This window comes from Trachypithecus francoisi, unplaced genomic scaffold (assembly GCF_009764315.1).
Source record: "Trachypithecus francoisi isolate TF-2019V2 unplaced genomic scaffold, Tfra_2.0 Contig00398, whole genome shotgun sequence".
NCBI lineage: Eukaryota > Metazoa > Chordata > Mammalia > Primates > Cercopithecidae > Trachypithecus > Trachypithecus francoisi.
In genome coordinates, this window is record NW_022680619.1 from 108,613 (window position 1) to 118,225 (window position 9,613).

Sequence of the window (9,613 nt, forward strand, 5' to 3'; positions counted from 1 at the left end):
CCACAAATAATAGTGTAGATGAAACATCATCTCTGACTGCCTAAATTGTCCCTCTTGTTCAAGACATCCTTGGGTGTCTTATATGAGTTCACAGAGGGCTTTTTTCCCTTCTTCACATTTTATGATGTTCTTGCTCCTTCTCTCCTTACTTGGGACATGTGGTTTGATGTTTCTAAAATGGCATGGTCTTCTACTTTCAAGCTGCTGGTTTTCATCAGAATGTCCCAAAACCCAGGGTGTCAGTTGACACCGGCATTTTTAGAATATCACCACCCTAAAAACTTGTTGCCTCTTCCAGAGTGTATTAAAGGACAATCTGAAGGACACGTACACCAGGTTTACTTTGATGATCCCTTTGTTCTTGATACCATACATGTGCTTCCTGAGCATTGCTCTTTGTTGGGAGCCATTTTCTGGGGTAAGAGGTGACATGGCTCCCAGGCAATGAAGAGTTTTAGCTGATGTTGCCAGGTAATGCCTTGATTGTGTCCATTCATTGCAACTGGAGAGACTGTTTAGCTAAGATCCCTTGGTTCATTCCATTGCCCTTGTGATTTGATTCAAGTATGAGACACAGGGTTGTCAGGTTATTTCATTGGTTCATCCATTCAACAGATCTTTTCAGGTTGCATTATGTGTCAGACATCGTTCTAGCCTCCAGGGATAATAATTATGCGATATCATAGAAGCACTTCTGTACTCATGGAGTCTATCTACATCTTTCATGGTGGATATGGTCCAGATACAAAGAAGACTATCTAGCATTTACAGTTTTTATAAATAGTAATGGATAAAGGGTATCAGTAGGCAGGAGTGGTTGCAGATAGTGTGGACAGGCAATGCTCCACTGGGAGGGGAACATTTCAGTAAAAATATAAAAGATATACAGTAGCGAGTTGTGTGGCCATGTATATTTAGACAAAAAAAACTTCCTAACTATATTACGATTTATTCATTCTACTTTTGACAAATATTTGGATACATTCCCTGTTTTAGCCATTATAAATAAAGCTGCCATGATTATAAGGATACATTTATATGGTATATATATTTACAGGAACATTGCTTAGTCACAGGGAGAGCATCTGTTTGGCTTAAATAAATACTTAAATACAGTTTTATTCTAAATGAATGCAGACATTCACTATGTTTTGAGCATGTTGCCATTGCCCCACACATTCTTCCATGGCATAATTTGAAATAATTTTGTTGAGGTTCAATTTACATTATTTAAAATTCATCAAGTGTAAATGAATAATTTGTAAAATTTTACACATTGTTATTTCAAAATATGCTACATGTGACTGTATAATCACTGTCACAAAAATGAAGTAGAGCGTTTCCAATACCAAGAAAAGTTCAATCTGGTCCTTTTCATTAAATTCTCTCCTTGTACATGATGCTGGTGACAAAATTATTCTATTTCAGTTACTGTATTTGCCTTTTGAAAAATTTTACGTAATTGTGATGTAACATTTATGTGGTCTTTTGTGTCTTGTTCTATTAATTCATAATAATTCCTTTGGAATCATCCAAGTTGTACCTGTCAGTAATTTCTTACTTGTTATTTGCCGAGAAATAGTCCATCGTATGGGCACACCACAATATGTTTTTGCATCAGCAGTTAATGGACCTTGCACATTAATGTTTGTCAGGTCATTTGTCTTCTTTTAACTGAGTTGTAGGAATTATGTATATACAAATCTGAATACCAACATTTATCAAATATATGTATTTCAATATTTCTCTCAGGCTATGGCTGTCAATTTATTGTTAACAGTGTCTTATGAAGTCTAGATTTATACATCTTATTTTATGTTTTCTGGATGTATATCCTATCTAAGAAACCATTTGCTATCTCAGGATCACAGTAAATTTCTCCTACACTTTTGTCATACAAAATATGTAATCGTGTCTATTCCATTTAGATCTCAAATTCATTTGAAGTTAACTTTTTAGAAGTACTTTGATGAATTAGTATTCATATATTTACATATGGGTATTCAATCTCTCCAAGAATATTTATGTAAGTATCCATTCTTCCCTTTGAATTGCCTTCATACATTCCTTGATAAAGAATTATATATGTGTATAAATATATTTATCTACATACACACATATATATGCATTTATATATGTATGTGTGTATATGTGTCTGAGCTTTCTATATTATTACAATTATTTACAATTATTTCCTTAGGTAATAACACACAGTTGTAAATACTGTAGCTTTGTACTATTTATTTCAGATAATATGTCTGTAAATGTGACTGTTTTTCATTATTTTCACTAATTTGGATTGTTTATATTTTCAAAGTACTTTAAAAATTGGCTTATCAAGTTTTGCAAAGCTCTTTGCTGAAATTTTACTGAATTGTGTTGATGTGGAATATTAATTGGGGAAAATTTACATATTAATTATATGAATACTCTGATATGTGAATATGATGGCTCTATATTTGGGTATTCTGTAATTTTCCTCAGTACTTTCTTGATTTTTCAGAGTAACATTCGATTTTCATTGCTGGTTTATAAAAACACACATTGACTTTTCATACATTTGGCTTATATACTGTGGCTTCACTCAACTCATCTCTTTAGTTTTAGTAATGATTTCTAGGCATGTTTGGATTTTCCTATTTTACAAATTATTGAGAGATTGAGAGATGGAAGGGGTTGGGGGTAGAGGGAGTCTGGTAAGATGGTATAATAGTAGGTTCCTAGCCCTGATTTCCTCAAAGAAATATCTATTTGGCAACTACCTACAGGGAAGAATGCTTTTGTGAGAACTCCAAATACCAGTGTGAGACTGCAATGCCCAAAAAGAGCAAAAGCAAACATAGATCATTAAAAAGGATAAGAGGAATGATTTTACTTTGTTTGCTTTACCATTTCCATATCTAGAACAATACTGTACTGAGAAGGATATCCTCAGCCCATTATTTTTCCACCGGGAGAAAAGTAGATCAAAGTGGCTATTCAGCATCTACTTGGGGAGTACTTCCTGATGGGCACACATCTGCTTTGCCTCAAACAACACTGGAAGAATTTTAATACTTAGAATGCTTGAAGATAACTGGGACCAAAGAAAGGGGGTGAAACACTCAGTGACTGTTGCATGCAAATTTCAATGAGCCCCACAATGCTTCAAGTGACCTCACCCAACCAAGCTACCAAATCAAGGGAAGTAAAACCAGCAGACATTTCTGACCATAAAGCACAGCCATTTGGCCAAATCCATCAACAGGCTCAACCACCTGACCGAACAAGAACACCAGGCCACACTTAATGGTGAAGGACTTTTCCTGCTGAAGCCAACTGTAAAGACTAGAAAAAATGACCACCTTCTCAAAAATATGTATACCAGCCCAAGGACACAAGAATCATGAAGAATCAGGAAAACATGACACAATTTAAATAAACCAATAAATCTTCAGTAGTGGACCCTAAAGAAATAGGAATTGACAAAGTGCCTTTAAAAATTGGAAGCAATTATTTTAGACAATTAGCTCAGTGAACTATATGAGAACACACATAGACAAATGAACAAAATTAGGAAAGCAATATGTAAAGAAAATCAGAATTTATGCCAATAAATGGAAACCATAAAAATAACCACAGAAATGTTAATGCTGAAGAATATAATGACTAAACTGAAAAATTTAATAGAGTGTTTTAACAGCAGATTCAGTCATGAAGAGGAAATAGCAAAGTTGCAAACAGGTATCTTGAAAGTATCCAGTCAGAGGTGAAAAAACAAAAAAGTAGCAAAAGATAAAGAGTAAAAAATCTATGAGGATTATGAGACATTATCAAATAAGCAATATATGCATTATGTGGAAACAAGAGATGAAACAGAGGCAGGAATAGAAAACCTACTTTGAGAAATATTGACTGAACTTGCTGAATTTGAGGTGGGAGGTGGACATCCAGTTTCATGAAGTTCAAGAGTCCTTAAGTAGGTTGAACATGAAGAATCTTACACCAACATATATTCTAATAACATAGTCAAAAGTCAAAGACAAAAAGTGAATTTTAAAAGCAGCAACAGAAAATCAACTCATCACATAACTATTAGTGCAACTCTCAGAAGAAACCTTTCAGGCCAGGGCAGAGTGGGATAATATATTCAAAGTATTGAAAGAAAAACTGCTATTAAGAACACTTATGTTTGCTAAAACTCTCCTTAAAGATAAAGGAAAGACAAAAATTTTCCTTTATCTTTCCTTTGACTTCAATTTACACTGCAAGGATAGAGTAACCAACAGCATTTCGGTGGTATAAAAACAAACACATAGCCCAATAGTACAGAATAGAGAATCTAGAAATACAGCCAACAAAACAACCTTTGGCAAATTAGACAAAAACATACACATACATAATAAATGGTGCTGGGAAAATTGGGTGGCCACATGTAGAAGAATGAAGCTGTTTATCTGTCACCACATCCAAAGAGTAACTCCCAGTGGATTAGAGACTAAATCTAAGACCTGAAATCATAAAATTCTAGAAGAAAAACCTAGTAAAAACAATAAACCACAAAGGAAACAGACATTACACAGAATGGGGAAAAGAATCCGAACTATACTTACAATTAAGCAGTAATATGCAGACTCTTCAGGGAACCCAAAAAAATTATCAAGAAAAATAAATCTTATTTAAAAATGAGGAAACCGCCCTTTAACTTTGGTTTTTATTAAGAAGAAAGACTGAAAAGACATTTTTTATCAGTATTTAGATAAGGAAGAAATATAATTTTAATAAAAATAAATGCAAAATAATATATTTGAAGAATGGTGCGTCTACATATGCTTGTATACCTACATGTATGTAGATACATACATACATAAAGACATACAATGGAATGATATTTAGTCATACAGCAGAATAAAATGCTGTCATTACTGTCGACACAGATGATCCTGGAGGGTATATTACTAAGTGAGATAAGCCATGCACAGAAAGAAAAGTACTACATTATCTTATTCATATGAGGGATCTAAACAAATTGGTCTCATAGAAGTAGAGAGCAGAATGGTGGTTACCAGAGGTTGGAGTGGTTAGAGAGTGGAACAGGATGTGGAGATCTTGGTCAGAGGACACATAATCACCATTAGATATATAAAATAAATTTCAAGAAATCTATTGTCTAGCAAGGTGCCTATAGTTACTAATGATATATTATTGCATTCTAGAAAATTGCAACGAGAGTAGATAAGTGTTCTCACAACAAAATGATAACTATGTTAGATAATGAATTTGTTATTAGCTAGATTTAGATTTACTATTCAACATCATGTTATATGTAATAAAATCATCCATTGTCATCTTAAATTTTAAAAATTCAAAAAGCATGCTTAGAAAAATTATTATTCAAGTTAGCATTGAATATATAGCTAAATATCTTTAGATGGTAAGTGCAATTAAAATAATTTTAAAAGTAATAACTGAGATTGATTACCAATAGTAGCTACGTAAGAGTACACTTCAAGAAGTAAAAGTGTTTTTCTGTGTGAAGGTAAAATGAGAACAAAGGAGTGAGAGACATGCCTTGGGAATATCAAATCCTGGTGGACACTGAACTGAAGGAATCACATAGTTTTTGCACCAGTGCAGAAGTGTGACATGATCTGACCTAGTATTGAGTTGCAATGAGACGTCAGGAGTCGAGGATGGAAGTGGAGACCAGGTAGGGAGAGAGAGGATGGGGATTCAGATCAGGTGATGAACCATGGGGGATGAGAAGCAGCTGAATTCTTGTTTCTTGAATGGGGGGTCCACAGGATGTGAGTGTGAGAGGGTGAGGTGATGGTCTGGATAGCTAACTGGAAGGATGGAGATGCTGTGGGCAGAGCAAGTCCAGGGAGAAGAATGCAGTGTGAACAGTCTGTGTGCAATACTTAGAGCTTCCCCTCCAGCCCTGTGTCAGGAGGAGCTTGCTTCTATGCCTTTGCACATGCCAGACTCGGGGCCCAGAAGGCTTCTCCTGCCCTGGCAGAAAAACTCCAACTGCTTTCTCAAGGGTCCCAGCTGTGACTCTGTCCTTGTACTCCCACCCCATCTATCCCTCTTTGCTTCGTGTGCATGCTGGACTTCACATGTGTTGCACAGCACCCCAGAAGTCAGGATGGAATGCCATAAGTTCTTCAACCCGGTGTTTGTCAGAATGCCTGCACCTCAGTGATCCCCACATGACAGGGGCTCACCCAGTGACTGGCTGGGGACCTGCTGGACCCCTGGATCTGCTATTCACAGGTCCTGCCACCTTGGGCCGCTCACCCCGGCCCCACTAACCTCTGCACCTGTCAGGTGGGTGTGCCCTTTCTCCTCACCATCTCTGAGGGTCCTGCGGGGACGCTCCATGCCTAGGATCCCGAAAACCGTGAGCAGCGCGCCCTCTGCTGGGAGGTGACAGGGTCTTTGCCCACACCCTTTCCAGATGCCAGTTGGCCTGGGGGAAGGCAAAGCCAGAGGGAGGCGGAGGGGCTGCCGGTGATTGTCCACTTCCTGGGTAGTGGACTCATATTCCTGTTAATGGTCGCCTTAACTATGGAAGAAGCCAGCGTAGACCATTTTACTGAGCACCTGCTAGTTTCTTGTTACTGATGTGTTACCCACTATCACCCGTATTTGTTTAAGAGAAATAAGCGACTGAGAGCGCGGTGTGTGCGTCCTGGAGAGGAAGGGAAATGTGGGTCGGGCATGTACAGGTGAGATAAGTAAGGGGAGTCTCAGGAATGGTTGAAGTCCTGACTGCCTACACTGCATACACTGTGGCTGGGGTTGAGTTTGACTCCGTCCCAGCTCAGTTGGGAAGGATCTTGACCAGCCATTGCCCCCCAGAGGGCTTTGATTCATGGTCTATGAATGGGGGTGGCACCCCCAACCCGCCCCTTGCTGGGCTGAAGGGCCCCCGCCTGTGGGGTGTGACAGTTTCTGCCCGTGGCCACCAGGGGGCGCGCGAGGCTGCCGCTGGCAGCAACACGGAGCTGCATTCCCGCGGCCCAGGCTCCCGCACCAGATGGGTTGAGATTTCTGTGGGTCTCTGTCGCCTTTTCGCTGGGCAGGGGTGAGCGGAACCTTGCCCGCCAGGGTCAGAAGCCACGGGAGCTGGAGCCTGAGAAGGTGCTGGGGCCCTATCCAGCGCTGACCGGCCTGGCAGCGGGTCCCAGTGCGACCCGTGAGGGGAGGGTGCTTGGGCTCCTGGTGGCCAGTGGTAGCTGCTTCCTGGGCCACTGATTCTGGCGAGTGCTGAGGGCGCGGCGGGAGGCGTCGCGGAGCTGCGAGGACCTGGGGCAGGGAGGGCCCTGCTAGTCACTGAGGGATCTCAGGCGCCCAAGTGGATCTCCTGCAAGCTTTGGCTCTGCCACTCGCCACTTGCACCCCCGGTTTTTCTTTTCAGAGCTGGAGGAATTGATCCCAGCTCTGTTAAACTCCGGGATGGTTCTTCTTCGTGATACGGAAAAACCAGGAAAAGGGGAATTGGGTGTGCGACAGACTCCAAGTGAATTCGAATCCTTTCGCTCCGGATTCTATTGGGGGCATGGGGATGAATCTTGGGATGAAGACATGGAAGCGAATGCTCAGGAGCTGGGAGACGAAATGTGGCCTGCTGAAAGTACTGTAGTGACTGAGGGCAACGCGAGGTTACGGCGCACAGCAGTTTCAGGAGCTACAGAAAATTGCTCTGGAGGCTTTGGTTCTCTGTTTACTGTGTGAAGAGGCAGGATGAATACATTAGGTGATCAGAAAAGCCTTAGGCCCACTCTGCAGCGCGCAAAGCGCTCTGAGAGGAGCACGAGCTCTACTGCAGTACCTGGGCGACTTCCTCACCCAGTTCTGTATTTCTCTGCCTGGGCAGAAGATAGTGCTATGCTTACACAGGATGAATATTGTCATGCTGGAAGTTTAGCTGATGCTGAAGTGAAAACTTCAGAATCATGAGTTAACTTTAAAGAAGCAAAGTTGAAGGGTCTTCTTTTGCAAGGTAGCTTGGGCTTGAGCTACATTCGTCCAATGTCTTTGGTTCCCAGGGATACAAAATCTAGTAGTGTTTTTATATCTGGAGTCTCAATCCCAGATGCTGCCTCTGAAGATGATGAAGATGACTGGGGATCCAACAAAATTATGGAAAACACAGGTGATCTTGGACGTGTAACAAGGATCTCTAGTCCGCAGGTTGAAGAGGGCGACAATGTTGTCTTGCAAATGAAGTTTTACAGGGGGATTACACAGCTACCAAAAGAGATAATTTTTTTGCTTGCCCTCACAGTGGTACATGCTGCTGGTGTTGAACCTCTTCCCAGAAATGGAGACCAGTGCATGAATTCACACAGGCTAGATTACCTTGATACCACAAGTGCTTTCCTGAGAGTTTACAGAGTTGATAAAAGTTATGATTCCTCCAGATCCAGAGAGAAGACCTTCAGCAATGGCCCTGGCAAGCATTCAGTACTGTTGTCTGCTTCTAGAAGGAGGGCAGAATGGTAACAAATAGAATTGAAGCCTGGAAAGTTCAAAAATTTACTTTAGAATAACTCAAGGAAGCACAGATGGCAGAGGCTGCAGCTGAAGTAGAGCACTCTGCTGTCAGGAAAGCCACATGTCCCCCATCCAGAGTAATGAGTCATTCAGCCTATTGGAAGGCACATGAGCTGCTCCATCAACCTTCCTGCATACTGACTTACTCATGTCCCACCTCCTCCAGAAACTGTGACAGGAGGAAGCTAGGTTGAAATCATTGCTGGAATCCCGGTTCTAATACTTTCACTGTTGGTGTCAGTAGTGTTACCATTTGGGACTTTTATTTGTGAATTACAGTTGAAAGCTGCATTTTTACCTATGTCAGGCTTTTGTCTGATCTTACCAGTCTTCCTTCTGTAGGCTACCAGTCACTGTTGGATATTACACCATTCTGTCCAGAAATAGCCACTGTGATAGTGTGCTGCTTTTAGCTTGCTGTTGCTTGGTAATACAAGATATCTTTCCCTGAAGTGACTTGTAAGAAGAACTCAAGGGCGTTGTTACAAAAATATTCTCCCTTCAAAAATGGAAAAACTAAAAGACTCATTACTACTCAGCCTTCAATACATCTGTGCATCAATCTTATATTTATTTTTTAATAAAAAACTGTAAAATATACTTTTATATCCAACTGTTAGTGCTTTGTATACACTGCATGAAGCCTGAGATGGTAATTCTGTGGAAGCATTACCTTGGGAATTTGCTGTTTTTGCTGTAAGCTTGTAGAGTTAAACAAGCGTTGTAGTTCATAGGCATTCTCTTTGAAACAATTATGTGAAACGTACAGCTGTTCTTGAGGAACTTTGAAGTTAGTGCATTGAAAAATGCTCTTTTTCCTCCTTTGTAATGCTATATTAATGAAGTATAAAAATTCACTGGTCTACCAATGAGTTTCTTCACAGAATTGGAAAACTTCTTTAAAGTTCACATGGAACCAAAAAAGAGCCCGCATTGCCAGACAATCCTAACTCAATACAAATCTGGAGGCATCATGATACCTGACTTCAAGCTGTACTACAAGCTACAGTAACCAAAACAGCATGGTACTGGTACCCAACAGAGATATACACCAATGGAACAGAACAGAGTC

The 9,613-nt window shown here is 40.3% G+C and overlaps 1 pseudogene; it reads left to right on the forward strand.

Moving 5' to 3' along the window:
- Positions 1-7,728: 7,728 nt before the first annotated feature.
- LOC117083869 lies at positions 7,729-8,618 on the forward strand (annotated as a pseudogene).
- Positions 8,619-9,613: the final 995 nt, after the last annotated feature.